The sequence below is a fragment of the Triticum aestivum genome, chromosome 3D (genome assembly GCF_018294505.1).
Source record: "Triticum aestivum cultivar Chinese Spring chromosome 3D, IWGSC CS RefSeq v2.1, whole genome shotgun sequence".
Taxonomy (NCBI): domain Eukaryota; kingdom Viridiplantae; phylum Streptophyta; class Magnoliopsida; order Poales; family Poaceae; genus Triticum; species Triticum aestivum.
Window position 1 is genome coordinate 130712144 of NC_057802.1, and position 5208 is coordinate 130717351.

Below are 5208 nucleotides of genomic sequence, written 5' to 3' on the forward strand. Positions count from 1 at the left end.
CAAGTTTAGTAGATTATGATGTATAAGCTGCAGTACTTAGCACTTACTTGATATAAGGTAGTATCTCAGGACAGTTATTCAACACATACCAAACCATTTTGTCCAAATCTTTAGGTTTGTCATGTTGTCGACTCTTCCCTGTAACTCGAACAGAATAATCGAAAATATTGAGCCCGGGATTGTCTTCACCCACCTCTTTGCTAAGCTGATCAGCTGTTTCAATGTATTTTGAGCAGAATGTCAACGCTTCTGTAGCAATGTAGGCCTCTGCAATGGAACCCTCAGGTCTAGCTCTGTTCCTAACATAGCCCTTGAAAGTGCCTAGCCGCCTTTCAATAGGGTACATCCAGCCATATTGTACTGGACCTCTAAGTAGTGCCTCATCAGGTAGATGAACAGCCAAATGCACCATCACATCAAAGAAGGCTGGAGGATATATCTTCCCAAGGTCGCATAGGATAGTTGGTATCTTGTCTCTAAGATGCTCCAAAGCATCTTTCCTGATATTTCTACTGCAGAGTTCCCTGAAGAATTGCCTCAACTCTGCAACTGCACTGTATAAGTCAGGGCGGCCCAATCCTCTAAGGATAACAGGTAAAACCCTTTGAAGTAGGACGTGGCAGTCATGAGTTTTCAACCCTTGTGCCTTGTTTCCATCTCCACTGACTCTCCTTTCAGGGTTGGAAGAAAATCCATGTGGGAATCTCACACGTGATAGGACCTCGCAGAATTCTTTTCTTTTTACCTTGTCCAAGACGTACACAGCTGGTGCCATATCCCTTGGTTTACCTTCATCTTCCACCTGCAAATCCTTTCTGATACCCAGGTGTGTCAAATTAATCCTAGATTTTAAGGTATCTTTCATCTTGCCTTCAATATTAAGAAGTGTGCCGATAATGCTGTCACATATATTTTTCTCGATGTGCATCACATCAAGATTATGCCGCAGATGCAAATCTTTCCAATACTCCAAGTCCCACAAAGTGGACCTGCGGCTAAACAATAATCTCTCTTCTGCCCTGCCATGCTTCCTTTTCCCGCTACCATTACCAGGACGGTTTCCTGGTGTAATATGCCTGACCTTCTCTAATTCCACTTGCAACTCATCGGCGGTCAGCCTCTTTGGCGCATCACGGTTTTCATGCTTTGCATTGAACACATGTCTTCGGTATTTTGTAGGATGCGGCTTGTCCTTGGCAAGGAAACGGCGGTGTCCAATGTAACAGATCTTGCTGAGTATTGCGTGTGACAGCAGATTCCTGTCACAGCGAACACATGCATTGTAACCATGTGTCGTTCGCCCTAACATAGTGCCCAAAGCCGGATAATCATGGATGCACCAAATTATAGCAGCACGCAAAAAGAAATCAGCTGGTGGGCTGTTGAAGTTCCAAATTAAAGGTCTCGAGTGAGAACACCCCTCCATAGCTGTTGAAGTTCCTCCACAAGAGGCTCCATGAATAAATCAAAATCCTTTCGAGGACTTTTTGGACCTGGGATGAGCAAGGCCATCATGTAGTTTGATTCTTTGGTGCAGACATTTGGAGGCATGTTGTAAGGGATAACAAGCACTGGCCACATGCTATATGTGGCGCTCTGGTGGCCAAATGGGTTAAATCCACATGCTATATGTGGCACTCGGGTCAGCAGCAAACTTTTTGTGTTTCTGATTGAAGCTTTGCCACTCACTACCATGAGATGGATGGCTCATTACATTCTGATCTCTGTACTCCTTGGTTCCTAGAATGCCACAGTACATCCTCTCTTGTTTCAGCATCATGAAACAACCTCTGCAATCTTGGTATAATTGGAAAATGTCTCAGAACATTACGAGGAATCCTCTTCACAGCATCGCCATCTTTCCATCTTGATGATTTGCATTTCGGGCATTCACTTAAGTTGGCATAATCCTTCCGGAACAGAACACAATTATTTTTACAAACATGGATCATATCATATCCAATTCCAACTGCACGAAGGAAATTCTTCATTTTACTGTAGGTGTGTGGCAGCTCAGACGCATCTGGGAAAGATTTGCGGAAAGCAGCCAACATCGCATCGAATGATTTGTTGGTCATCCACTCAGATGTCTTCACCTGAAGAAAGGTGACCATAGCTGAGAATACTGACAGCTTATTTCCTGGGGTGACAGCCACGTTGGATTGTTCCAACATGCGGGCCCACCATTTTTCTTCTGCAGGTGAAACTTCACAAAATGCATGAGCATTTCGTAGCATTGTTTCAATGTTGGTCAAACTCACTCGCTCCGCCACCACCACCTCCTCCTTCTCTTCCACCTGAGCATCAGGTAGATCAAGAAGGTGATCTGCTGCTTCCACGTAGTCAGTAACATTGACGTTCACAGCCTCACCAAGATGAACCCACCTAGTATATGTGACCGACATCCCATACAAGTGTAGATGATTTTGCATAGGTTACTCGGGTCTTGTAACTGAATTCGTACAACTGCTACATGGGCAGAGTACATCTGATTTCGGACCACCGTACTCAGCTCTGATAAATTTCATGAAGTTTTCAACCCCATCGACATATGCAGCGGAGAATCTTCGAGCAGAAGTTATCCAAGTCATGTCCATCTGTTAGACATACAAATTAGTTCTTCTACTAGATATTACAGGAAAAACATATATGCTTTTTTATGAAGTCCAGAAAAAAATACCTAGGTCGATGTCTAAAGCTATGGCAAGATATTTGGACGAGCAGATCTAAGTAACGAAATATATGTAAAGCTAATTCAGCAAACAGATTTGATTGCTAAATTATGGTAGGCTATTTCAGCAGTCAATGAGGCCAAGCACACAGCCATCAAACTATTGAAGGCCATCGCAGCAACAAAGATCGAGTATAAAATGGTGTACAGCTATTTCACCTAACAGATTGGCTACTAGACCATGGCAATCTACGTCACAATAAATATATGGCAGGATATTTTAGCAACTAATCGGGCTTGGCATGCCATCTCAGCTAAGCAGATTGAGTGCGAAACAGGGCAAGGAAGCTTCTTAAGCAGAGCATATTGACTGTAAACTACTTCGGCAAACAGTGAGATTAACAGCGTCTATCAGCTAACATTCGCTACACCAACATGCACGGGGCCTCAGTCTAGAATGCGCGTACTGTGGGAGAAGCTGACCGCCGTACGTCTTCACATGAACGTTGCCAGCGGTGGCAGCGCTGACTGCTGTGCGCCTCCACAAGAACGTCGCCAGCGGTGGCGGCGCGACTAGAGGATGGCAGTCTACGAGAGCGTACTGTGGGAGCGAGAGGATCACTGTGCTTCCCCTCGATGAACCGCGGCGCTGACGTATCGGTGCAGCGGGGAGGGAGGCTTTGGTGGAGCGAATGGAGTGGATGGGGGCGGGGGGAGGGGGTTTGGGGAATATTGGTTGCCGAAGGGCGGTTGAATTTGGGATTTGGGGGAAATTTTTTGTGGGGGGGGATTTTCATGCGGTGGGCGGGGGGAGTTTGGCGCATGGTCGGTTTCTGCAAGTGTAGTCCCACATGTCAGTGAAGAGACAAGCCGAAGCGCGTTCTGTTTGCGTGACCGTGTGCAGGACCGAATGTGTGTGGGGTGCAATGCGACCGCGACAGGGGTGCTGTGAGTGTACCGCCTTTTTTCCTTTTAAACTAGGTGCTTCGCCCCCTAAAAAAACTTGGTGCTTCGCGCGATCCATCGATACTACTACTAGTAATTCAGTAATCCCGACTAAAACGGCACGAACGGGTCTTTTCCCGCGCGATATGCTGGGAGGTTGGCTTAGTTGGGTTTTTTAGGACGAGTAATCCTACACCTATGTAATCCCAGTTATGTAATTAGCGTAATGTGAAACGTGTGAGCTGTTGATTGTAGATTAGGGGGAGGGAGGGCCCTCCACCATGAAAATCAGGGAGGAGAGAGAGAGGCAATTTACGTTAACCCTTTCGTAGGTTCTCGTAGATGTAGAAAGATGTGAAATGCGTGAATGTGTAGTGGACGTACTATTCGAGTGCCTAAGATAAATTGTGTATGTAGACCCTATGTGTTTATTTACTTCGCATGTTAGATTTTTCTTGGTTCAATAAAAAGCAGAGTTGGTGATGATGGCGTGCCTGCCATCCTGCAATATAGGCCGTCCGATCTATATCTAACGGATAGGAAGGAAACTATCACAATTTACCCACACTCCTCTCCACATTTGCAGATAAGGCCTTCCCTCGTTCATCCTTTTCTCCCACAAGATCTTGATGTTCCGTGCAACGCACAGGCATTTTGCTAGTACTCCTACAATATACTATATTATTGTGAAAGTTCATATACATCGGTCGAGATTAATGCAAACACAGCAGATTTTCATTACATTTTGAACTTTTATAGGACAGAAAAATAAAAGAAACGTGACCCTAAACCTATTCTATGGCAGCGACCGACGTCCTCCATCTGCGATCTCCATGTACGGGGGCGGGGTTCAAGACCCGTGAAGTCAAGGTGTGGTCTCCGGCGAGGAAGAGTAGAACACGGGAGACGGACCGGCCAGTTGGCACACCATGCCCTGCCGCCTCCCATGCCCTACTCATCCTCGGAGGAGTCCTCGACCTCGGCGGTGCCGAACGTTAGACGGCGGCAAGTAGGACGCGTGGCTGACGGTGCTCCCGTCGTAGGCCGCCAGCGTGGCCACCGCCTGTGCGGTCGCGTCCGCGTCCGGCAACGCTGCTATTGTGTCGCGAGCGGCGACTTGAGCGAGGGCAGTGACCTCGAGCTTCATCCCCGAAGACAAGCTCTCCCACAGAGCGTTCATGCTCGCGGTCATGACGGATGTGGTGCCAGGTAGTAGGACGATGCGCTATGGTGTGGAGGTTAGCTGGGCGTTGCCACATTAAGTAGCGCATTCTGGTGAGGCCAAGCGTCCGGGTGTGTCATTAAGTCGCCGGAGTTGGTTCGTCGGGCAATGAGCCTCTTAACGACGGCACACGGACGGACGGCATGAATGCGGGCAGCTAGCGCCGCCTGGGAACGCTCCGCGCAAAGGCGCGAGGGACAAGGGTTTTTGGTGTGCCAGGGTAGTCAGCTGCGGTCATGGAAACGTTGGAGATGCCCTTTGTTCACATGCGACCCCACATGTCATTGAAAAAGCGAGATGACCCGGCATGGTCTCAGGTCCTGGGGATGCAGTTGGCCGCGCTACACCACTCCGCGGACGCAGCATGGCG